Raw genomic sequence first — 11,845 nt, 5'->3', positions numbered from 1 at the left:
GAGTTCGGTGGGTCAAAGAAACACAAAAATACCCAACATGCTTCCCCTTAAAGCGGCGTATGGCTGCCTGAATGGTGGGGTAAAAACGGTCATACACGTAAAAGATCGTGGGAGTTTCAGCCCATGAACAAAGAAGACAAATTAAGAGCATCCTTCCTCTGGTACTCACCAACAAGTCGCGTAAGGCGAAAATACAACATTTAGTCAAGTAGCTGTCGAACTCACAGAATGAAACTGAACGCAATGCCATTTTTCAGCAAGACCGTATACTCGTAGCATCGTCAGTCCACCGCTCATGGCAAAGGCAGTGAAATTGACAAGAAGAGCGGGGTAGTAGTTGCGCTAAGAAGGATAGCACGCTTTTCTGTACCTCTCTTTGTTTTAACTTTCTGAGCGTGTTTTTAATCCAAACATATCATATCTATATGATTTTGGAATCAGGAACCGACAAGGAATAAGATGAAAGTGTTTTTAAATTGATTTCGACAATTTAATTTTGATAATAATTTTTTAAATATTTAATTTTCAGAGCTTGTTTTTAATCCAAATATAACATATTTATATGTTTTTGGAATCAGAAAATGATGGAGAATAAGATGAACGTAAATTTGGATCGTTTTATAAATTTTTATTTTTTTTTTACAATTTTCAGATTTTTAATGACCAAAGTCATTAATTAATTTTTAAGCCACCAAGCTGAAATGCAATACCGAAGTCCGGGCTTCGTCGAAGATTGCTTGACCAAAATTTCAATCAATTTGGTTGAAAAATGAGGGCGTGACAGTGCCGCCTCAACTTTCACGAAAAACCGGATATGACGTCATCAAAGACATTTATCAAAAAAATGAAAAAAACGTATGGGGATTTCATACCCAGGAACTCTCATGTCAAATTTCATAAAGATCGGTCCAGTAGTTTAGTCTGAATCGCTCTACACACACACACACACACACACACGCACAGACACACACACATACACCACGACCCTCGTCTCGATTCCCCCCTCGATGTTAAAACATTTAGTCATAACTTGACTAAATGTAAAAATATACAGTACAGCTGCTTTCTGTGCAAAGTAAGTATTTTGTATGAATTAATTTTGTGAGTGACACCTATGGCAAAATTAATGTAGGCACAGTAAGCAGCCAGACTAGATTGAAGATTCTTGGTAGTATGTATGTGCCCGAGTCAAATGATGATCTTATCTCATGTAAAGGCCTGGACACATCATTTTTGGGGTACAGATTCAAATGGACATGACGGGTGATTACCTTTAACGATTAAAACGAACTGGTTTTTTTTAAACAAGTATGAGAACAGAGTTCAAACACCTCCGTGCCTAACCAGCATGGCACGGTGCGTGGCACTGATTCCCAACAAAAAGATGGCCGTTTTTCCTGACTGTATCAAGGACACCCGTGTCTGATAAATTTGAACACGAGCTTGTGTCGAGGAAAATTTTTGTGTTGAAGCCTAGATAAGACGAGACAGTTTTCCTTCCCCTGATAACACAGTGACGCTATAATATGTAATCAGGGACACACAAACTGTTATCGAATTTTTGATAGTGCCATTGTGGTGCTCAAACGATATTTTCCATAAATCCCATGATATATAACTTTTAGTCAGGCACAAACAGCACACCAACCTAAGATCTTCAAGCGAAGAGAATTGGCTTTCAGGGGGAAAGGACCAGGTCTGCATTCAGACACTAGAACACAACTTCAGTACGTGACATATGCACACTTGTACATCTTCAGCTAACAAATAAGATCAAAAGTCCAGGACTGAACTGTTACATTAAGAGATATGTCAGAATACTTAAACTACTGAATCTCTCTTTGCGGTTATGTTTTTGTATTCAGCAAAGGAAAAATACTAACAAAAACAACCATTTGAACAATAACTGATGTCGTAGTTTGTCATTTTAATACACAATACGTAATGTGGGCACTTCTAGCTTCATTAATGACGCTAACATTTAATTTTTACCTAAACTCAGAGCGTACGTAACCTCGTATCTAACGAAAACAGTTCATTTACCGCCGTGTTTAGATGTGAGAAAACTCGTAAGTCGACATACGAAGTTTTCATCGGCCAAAACTGAAAAACACGCGAACGAAAAAAAAACTCGTAACTCAAGTTACGTGTAATTTTGGTTCGCGGTTTTGCCAAAATGATATACGAGGTATTTTTGTACCCTTTTTTAACTGACTTCCAGCGATCTCAGGCTTTCACCACAATAACCAAAAAATAGAGAAAACATCGTAGATTATTTTGATGTAGGGGAAGGGCTCCTAATATGGACCGGCTCCTAATATGGACCACCTCCTGTTCTGACAAACAAACGGCGCTAGAGCGCTCAAAAAAGTTGTATTCGCTGTATTCACCCTCTCTGGATAACTTGCACATGTCAAAACAGTTGCAGAAACACAAATCTCAAAACCGTTGGCAGCGTTCACTCTAAATTTGCCGCCTAAAACGGACTCGTTTCTCTCCACAGCCAAAGCTTTTATCACACAAAAATTGCTATATATGACAGCTAAGACCGCATTTGTTACATTTTAGCAGTGTTGACCCCGAGTTTCTACTGCAAACAATAAATAATACATGTAGCAAAATCTCAAAGTATGTGCGAGTCCCCTAATATGGACCACCTTCAACAAATCAAAGAAAATAAAAGCTAAAGGCTATTTTTATTAAATCATTAAGAAGCTTGCTGGAAATAACCTATAACTAGCCCTCGAGATTAAAAAAATATATAACAAAAAGTCTTCTTTTTGTGGAAGTTGATAATTTCACGTATTTTCACTTTGTTTTTGATAAGCTTCTTTAGTTTCCTGGTGTGCTTCAAATAATGCTCTCATCAACCCGAAACAGATAAATCTAAAGCATATTTGAATTAGTCTGACTTGTACACTAAGTTGTATCATGTTATATCAAGTTGAAGTATAGGGGGCTTTTTACAGTGATTCGTGCGTGAAGGCCGCTTCACTGGTCCATATTATGCGCCCAGGCTCCTAATATGGATCATTTGTGATTTTTTCTGTATTTAATTTTTGCTGAATGTCTATCAAAGCTATTTCACTAACGGTTAACCTAAGAGAGAAGGACTACCAAACACAAAATGAAACTTCTCCGCAAGAAAACAAGCTAGTTATCAGCATAAAACAAAAAGTGGTCCATATTAGGAGCCCTTCCCCTAAAAAAGTAGATTTCGCAAAAAATCGAGTTACGAGGTTTCAATCGGACAAGGATGAGTTTCAACACTGGGTATTGTTGCGGACTTCAGCGCACTGTCCACGATTTGTTAAAAGCACGAAATGCATGATGTTCGAAAGGAGTTTTGCCCTACTTTGATACGTGACGTGGTACCTAACTAACAGTTTTGGAAACATTCCTCTGCGTGACTTGTCTCGATAGGGATAGGTGACGCCGGGGTAGGTGACGCAATATCTAAACCTCCCTACTATTTTTCAAACCGGATGTTATCACTGCAAAATTCAAGCGTTGACTGAAGCTCTCAAGGTCATACACGCCGTATAGCCTGGGTTTCGGGTAGCGTTTGCTGTACAGAATTCTGTGCATGATTTTTAGCCCTACCTTTTCAAACTCGTAGCCCCGGAAAGTCATAAATAGACCACAGCTTTAAGATACAAACACACACGCTGAATACACAATTCAGCCTGAGTGAGATATCAGGAATGATATTTAGGCTAAAGCTAGACGAAAGAAGCAGTACTCACATTGACGACTGGATCCACAAAATCTAAAACTCTTTCGACCTTGACGTCTTCATCAGCAATATCTTTCCGCAACATTTTCTTTTTTTACTCACGACCAAAAATCTTAAAAACAAAAGAAACACTCACACCGGCACACACACACGCACGCACTGACATCATTAACAGAAACAGACATACACAGCCACAGAAATACACAGACACACTGTGGTAGACACACTGTCACACACACACACACACACACACACACACACACACACACACACACACACACACACACACACACATACACACGCGATTTTGTTCAACAGAAATTTTAATCAGTAATCAGTGTACCGAATCCTCTTGAACTTAACTTGGAGCCTTCTATCGTTCTCGCAAAATAAATTGATAGACACACTATGCTTTTGACTGGAAGCCAATCACTTTATTGCAAAGAAGAGGCCGACGATGACAAAATAACATTGCACAAAGTTTTATGGTGTTCAAAGTACCTAAAACTGCTGCTAACCAAAAACACGTTTCCAGTTTTGCGAAAATGGTGTGTCACCTCTGTTCAGAAGCTATACATAGGTAATGCACACAGTTAAGGGAACAGGTCCATAGCCCCCTTGATACGGGTCGCACGTGCATGTTTCCCCTGTTGCCAGCTCCACTGTCTCCCCCTCTGCCACCGTAGAGTTGTCAGGGGCCCGGCAGTTGTTCCCTGAAATCAGAGTGATATGTTTCCTTATGGCGGTTGATAGCATTATTCAGTTATTCCCCAGAAAAACAGGGGTTTTTTCGGCAGCATTTCTGTTTTTCCGCAGAATAATTGAATAAAGTCATAATCCACTAAGGATCGGTATGCCCCGATGACCCTGGTCAAACAATCTTGTCCATCGAGCGGTGCGATAGCTGCAAGCACTTTGACGATGAGAGTGACAATACCCTGGTCACCCTAGTCGAATGATATTGTCCGTGGAGAGTTAGCAGTTGATAGATCAAAAAGATGTAAGGGTGACCCTAGTCGAATGTTATTGTCCGTGAAGAGTTAGCAGTTGATAGATCAAAGAGAAATGAAGGTGACCCTAGTCGAATGATATTGTCCGTGGAGAGTTAGCTGTTGGATAGATCAAAGACTGAGAAGTAAGGGTGACCCTAGTCGAATGATATTGTCCGTGGAGAGTTAGCTGTTGATAGATCAAAGAGAAATAAAGGTGACCCTAGTCGAATAATATTGTCCGTGGAGAGTTAGCTGTTGATAGATCAAAGAGAAGTAAGGGTGACCCTAGTCGAATAATATTGTCTGTGAAGAGTTAGCTGTTGATAGATCAAAGAGAAGTAAAGGTGACCCTAGTCGAATAATATTGTCCGTGGAGAGTTAGCTGTTGATAGATCAAAGAGAAGTAAAGGTGACCCTAGTCGAATTATATTGTCCGTGAAGAGTTAGCAGTTGATAGATCAAAGAGAAATAAAGGTGACCCTAGTCGAATGATATTGTCCGTGGAGTGTTAGCTGTTGATAGATCAAAGAGAAGTAAGGGTGACCCTAGTCGAATAATATTGTCCGTGGATAGTTAGCTGTTGATAGATCAAAGAGAAGTAAGGGTGACCCTAGTCGAATGATATTGTCCGTGGAGAGTTAGCTGTTGATAGATCAAAGAGAAGTAAGGGTCACCCTAGTCGAATGATATTGTCCGTGGAGAGTTAGCAGTTGATAGATCAAAGAGAAGTAAGGGTGACCCTAGTCGAATGATATTGTCCGTGGAGAGTTAGCTGTTGATAGATCAAAGAGAAGTAAGGGTGACCCTAGTCGAATGATATTGTCCGTGGAGAGTTAGCTGTTGATAGATCAAAGAGAAGTAAGGGTGACCCTAGTCGAATGATATTGTCCGTGGAGAGTTAGCTGTTGATAGATCAAAGAGAAGTAACCGGGGTGACCCTAGTCGAATGATATTGTCCGCGAAGAGTTAGCTGTTGATAGATCAAAGAGAAATAACGGTGACCCTAGTCGAATAATATTGTCCGTGGAGAGTTAGCTGTTGGCTTAGGGATAGTGACCCTGATTCAGCTATCGCAGGGGATGGTTTTTCTCATGTTAGACTTGATCGGGACTTTGAATCACTGGAAAGAGGAAGGGAGGTGGTGTGTGTGCTTACATCAATGAACAATGGTGCCATCCTAGTCATGTGACTGTGAAGGAGAAGATTTGTTTACCTGACATCGAACTTTTGTGTGTAGGCTTACGGCCTTACTATCTGCCGCGCGAGTACAGCCACGTGCTTTTGTGTGTCGTTTACGTTCACCCCGCAGCCAATGAAAAGACCGCTGCTGAAGTTGTGGCTGGGGTGTTAGCCAACCAGCAATCTGTGTCGCCTGACGCACTGTGTTTGGTGACAGGGGACTTCAATAAGTGTAATTTGAAGAAAGTTTTGCCTACTTTTCGCCAGTATGTTGATTGTCCAACTCGCAAGGATAAGACTTTGGATTTGTTTTATTGTAATGTAAAAGAGGCTTACCGTTGTAACAGCTTGCCACCTCTGGGTAAGTCTGATCACTGTTTGACCCACTTGTTGCCAACGTACACACCCCTTGTCAAGCGTAACCCTCCTGTTGTAAGATCTGTGCAATGTTGGACACCCGAGGCGGGTGATGCACTGAGAGGTTGTATGGAATGTACGGACTGGGATGTTTTTGTTGATGCATGTGAGTCACTTGATGAACTTTCTGAAACAGTGTCTGATTATATCAATTTTTGTGTTGATAATGTTGTGCCAGTCAAACAGGTCACACAGTATGCCAATGTCAAACCTTGGATAACAGGAGAGATTAGAGACTTGTTGAAACAGAAAAGAGCAGCTTTTTCAAGTGGGGATAAGGATGATTTAAGGAACGTTCAGAAAGATTTGAAAAATGCCATTAGAAAGGGAAAAGATCAGTACAGGAAGAAACTAGAAGCAAGATTGGAGAGTAATGATGTTAAGGAAGTGTGGCAGGGGATGCAGAAAATAACTGGTTGTGCAAAGAAAAAGAAAGTGGATGGTTCTGGTACAGGTTCTGATTATGCTAATGAGCTCAACACATTTTATGCAAGGTTTGATGTCCATGATTTTAAGGATGAACAGGATGAGATTGTTAGTTCTGGAAATTTTTCTGATTCTGTTGTACAGGAGCCAGTCACACTGTCAGTTGATGATGTTTGTAAACAGCTGAAAAAGACCAAGGTAAACAAGTCAGCAGGACCTGACGGTGTCAAGCCTAAGGTATTGTCCATCTGTGCTGATCAGCTGTGTAAGATTTTTCACACCATGTTTTCCATGTCTTTGTCTTTGTGCAAAATTCCATCTGCTTGGAAAACTTCTTGTATTGTGCCAGTGCCGAAGAAGCCTAAGGTGTCATGTTTGAATGACTATAGGCCTGTAGCTCTCACTTCTCACATTATGAAAGTTTTTGAAAGACTGGTGTTGACTGTTTTGAAGGTCCAAGTTGCTGCTTTTCAAGATTCTTTGCAGTTTGCATACAGGGCCAAAGTAGGGGTTGATGATGCACTACTGTTTATGTTACATTCTGTGTACACACATCTGGAGAAGAGCTCTGCTTGTGTTAGAGTTATGTTTTTTGATTTCTCTTCTGCCTTTCAGACTATTCAGCCTCATCTTCTGGCTCAGAAGTTACAAAACATGTCTTTGCATCATAGTACAGTGAAATGGATTCTGGATTATTTAGTAGATAGACCACAGTTTGTACGATGGAATGGTACTTTTACATCTGACATGATTAACACTTTCACCGGAGCACCACAAGGAACAGTTTTGTCACCCTTTTTGTTCACCCTGTATACATCTGATTTTAAAGTACAAGGAGAGTCATGTCATCTTCAGAAATTTTCTGACGACTCTGCCGTGGTTGGTAGTATTCTTGAGGGTGATGAGAGCTTGTATAGAGAACATATTGATGATTTTGTGTCTTGGTGTGATTCCAACTTTTTAGTATTAAACGCAAGCAAGACGAAGGAAATGATTTTTGATTTTCGCAAAAAGAAAGACACTGTCCATCCTGTAGTCATCAAAGGTGATGCGATTGAGATAGTCAGCGAGTACAAGTATTTAGGTGTAGTTTTAGATAACAAGCTAAGCTGGTTTAATCATATTGATGCTGTTTTTAAGAAGACGCAGTCAAGATTGTTTTTCCTGCGCAAGCTGAGATCATTTCATGTGTGTAACAAGATGCTGTACATGTTTTATCAGAGTATGGTGTGCAGTGTGATGGTGTTTGCATCAGTGTGTTGGGGAGGGAATGCCACTGCAAGGGACACTGGCAGGCTGAACAGGCTGATAAAGAAAGCGAGTTCTACTGTAGGCCAGAGCCTTGACACCCTTGAAGTCCTTGTTGAAAGAAGGCTTGCCAGTAAGTCCAGAGCTATTCTGTTCGACCTAGGGCATCCCCTCCACGACGCACTGATGGACCTCCGCATCACACGGAACGCTCGGTTTCTCATGCCTAGGTGTCGAACGGAGCGTTTTCGGCGTTCTTTTGTTCCTGCAGCTGTGAGATATTTTAACAACAACCGAGCCATTGTCCTGGCCACAGACTATAAGTGATGCCTTTTAAATGTACCTCTTAGTGATAGATTTAATATGATTTGATGACTGTTTGACCTTTGATCATAACTAGTGCTGTGATAATGAGCTTTAGCACTGTTGTGATGGTGTTGACACTATATTTGCCCAATTGAGTCTAACTACCTGATGGCTAATCTACTGTGATACCTGTGATAACTGATGATGATTACTGTGATTGGTTTTATGTGTTTGGTTGGTCTCTTCTTTTGGTAGTGCAATAGCGTTAATTATGGATTGTTGTTATCATCATTTGCATGGGGACTTGTCTGTTAGTCCAAACAGTGATATGGTTATTGTGATATTCTTGGCTGCACTTTAACATGGAATGTATGTATGTATGTATGTATGTATGTATGTATATATGTAGGTATGTATGTAGGTATGTATGCATGTGTGTTGGTGTGTCGGTGTGTTAAGTGTGCAAGTAAAAAGGGTATTGTAGTTGTACATATATTACTTTAGATATTTTTTTGTTATCATGGGTTTTATGAATTTTCTTCTCTTATTCTTTTATAATTATTAATTAATGACCTATATGTGCTGATGACCAATTTAATTTCCTTTGTTGGATCAATAAAATGTTATGAGTTATGATAGATCAAAGAGAAGTAAGGGTGACCCTAGTCGATTGATATTGTCCGTGGAGAGTTAGCTGTTGATAGATCAAAGAGAAGTAAAGGTGACCCTAGTCGAATTATATTGTCCGTGAAGAGTTAGCAGTTGATAGATCAAAGAGAAATAAAGGTGACCCTAGTCGAATGATATTGTCCGTGGAGAGTTAGCTGTTGATATATCAAAGAGAAGTAAGGGTGACCCTAGTCGAATAATATTGTCCGTGGATAGTTAGCTGTTGATAGATCAAAGAGAAGTAAGGGTGACCCTAGTCGAATAATATTGTCCGTGGAGAGTTAGCTGTTGATAGATCAAAGAGAAGTAAGGGTGACCCTAGTCGAATACTATTGTCCGTGGATAGTTAGCTGTTGATAGATCAAAGAGAAATAAAGGTCACCCTAGTCGAATTATATTGTCCGTGGAGAGTTAGCTGTTGATAGATCAAAGAGAAGTAAGGGTGACCCTAGTCGATTGATATTGTCCGTGGAGAGTTAGCTGTTGATAGATCAAAGAGAAATAAAGGTGACCCTAGTCGAATAATATTGTCCGTGGAGAGTTAGCTGTTGATAGATCAAAGAGAAGTAAAGGTGACCCTAGTCGAATGATATTGTCCGTGGAGAGTTAGCTGTTGATAGATCAAAGAGAAGTAAGGGTGACCCTAGTCGAATGATATTGTCCGTGGAGAGTTAGCTGTTGATAGATCTTCTTCTTCTTCTTCTTCTTCTTCAGCGTTCCAGAATTTTCTGGTTACGTGTGAGCTCGTTTGCCCATTTGGGTTCCCCACACTATACTCTGAGAGCATAGTCAGCTTCACTCCGATTTCGTTGAGTAGGCATGCTGGGTAGTTTCGTGTTTCCATAAGCCACCGAACTCTGACATGGATTACCGGATCTATTCCGTGCGCACTTGGTCTTGTGCTTGCGTGGAGAGTTAGCTGTTGATAGATCAAAGAGAAGTAAGGGTGACCCTAGTCGAATGATATAGTGTTCGCGGAGCGAAAGCTGCAAGTAAATGATGAGAGGTGATATGTTCTGTTGACCCTGGCCGAATAATATTGTCCGTAGAACATCAGCTGCAGACAGATGAAAGATAGGTGATATGTCCTGGTGACCGTAGTCGAATACTATTGCCTGTGGAGAAATGGCCGCACATAGATTAAAGAGAGGTGATATGTCCTTGTTACCCTAGTCGAATACCGTATTGCCGGTGGAGATTTAGATGCAGATGTGCCTTTCCAAAGTGTTTTATGCAATATTTTGCACTATCAAACTAAAGTCAAAAAGGCCACGACATCGCTCACAACTCCAATGTTTGTGAAGCTGTTGGAGAGGAACTCTTCCCAAAGATTGCCACAGATGTGATCAAGCCGTGCCAAATTTCAGGCGAATCAACATTCAAAGGCTTGTGCTGTGATCGATCACAAGTGTGACGGAAGAAAAAAGGCTTTTTTTATGACAAAGATAGCGAACGAGGAAGAAATCATTTAATGGGTGTCAAGAACTATTCCTTCAAATGAACTAAATAATAACAAGTCGCGTAAGGCAAAATTACTACATATAGTCAAGCTGTGGAACTCACAGAATGAAACTGAACGTAGTCCGCCGCGAGTGAAAAAGGCAGTGAAAGTGACGAGCCTGTTTGGCGCGGTAGCGGTTGCGCTGTGCTTCACAGCACGCTTTACTGTACCTCTCTTCGTTTTAACTTTCTGAGCGTGTTTTTAATCCAAACATATCATATCTATATGTTTTTGGAATCAGGAACCGACAAGGAATAAGATGAAATAGTTTTTAAAACGATTTCGGAAATTTAATTTTAATCATAATTTTTATATTTTTAATTTTCAGAGCTTGTTTTTAATCCGAATATAACATATTTATATGTTTTTGGAATCAGAACATGATAAAGAATAAAATAAAAGTAATTTTGGATAATTTTATAAAAAAAATAATTTTAATTACAATTTTTAGATTTTTAATGACCAAAGTCATTAGTTAATTTTTACGCCTCCATGCTAAAATACAATACCGAAGTCCGGCCTTCGTCGCAGATTGCTTGGCCAAAATTTCAATCAATTTGATTGAAAATTGAGGGTGTGACAGTGCCGCCTCAACTTTTACAAAAAGCCGGATATGACGTCATAAAATACATTTATCGAAAAAAAGAAAAAAAACCGTCTGGGGATATCATACCCAGGAACTCTCATGTAAAATTTCATAAAGATAATAATAATAATAATAATAATAAAGTGTATTTATATTGCGCCTATCCCTTACAAAAAACAAAAATATTTGGCTCTAAGCGCATCGGTCCAGTAGTTTACTCTGAATCGCTCTACACACACACACGCACAGACAGACAGACACACACACAGACACACACACACACACATACACCACGACCCTCGTCTCGATCCCCCCTCTACGTTAAAACATTTAGTCAAAACTTGACTAAATGTAAAACCATTCCTCCAAAAGAAGTCAATAAATGATATAAAAACAATATATAAAAATACCAACCATTGGGGCAGACAGGGCAGCACTGCTCAGGGTCATGGACCCAGTCGACACAGGGCGTGTAGAAGCAGTCGACCAGGGCGCAGTTGACTTCTCCGCCCCTACATAAGCACGAGCTACAAGGGTTGAGCCAAAATTCTCCTTCTGGGTACGTCTGGCCCTCGTACTCACACACCTCTCCTGCAGGGACGTCCGTTCCCTTCACACCCGTCAAGCATACGATCACCACGGCAAATACAAATGCTGCTTTCATGATTCTAGCTTTCTTCTTCTCTTCTGCCGTGAGGTTTGAATCTGAGTAAATTAATTTCGACGCGATTGTAGAGAGATTGTACGGATTATAGCAGCAGTTTAGAAGGCCGGTTTCATGCGAG

This window comes from Littorina saxatilis, linkage group LG3, assembly GCF_037325665.1.
Source record: "Littorina saxatilis isolate snail1 linkage group LG3, US_GU_Lsax_2.0, whole genome shotgun sequence".
Lineage (NCBI taxonomy): Eukaryota > Metazoa > Mollusca > Gastropoda > Littorinimorpha > Littorinidae > Littorina > Littorina saxatilis.
The sequence above is the reverse complement of the archived record's forward strand: the minus strand, read 5'-3'. Positions refer to the sequence as shown.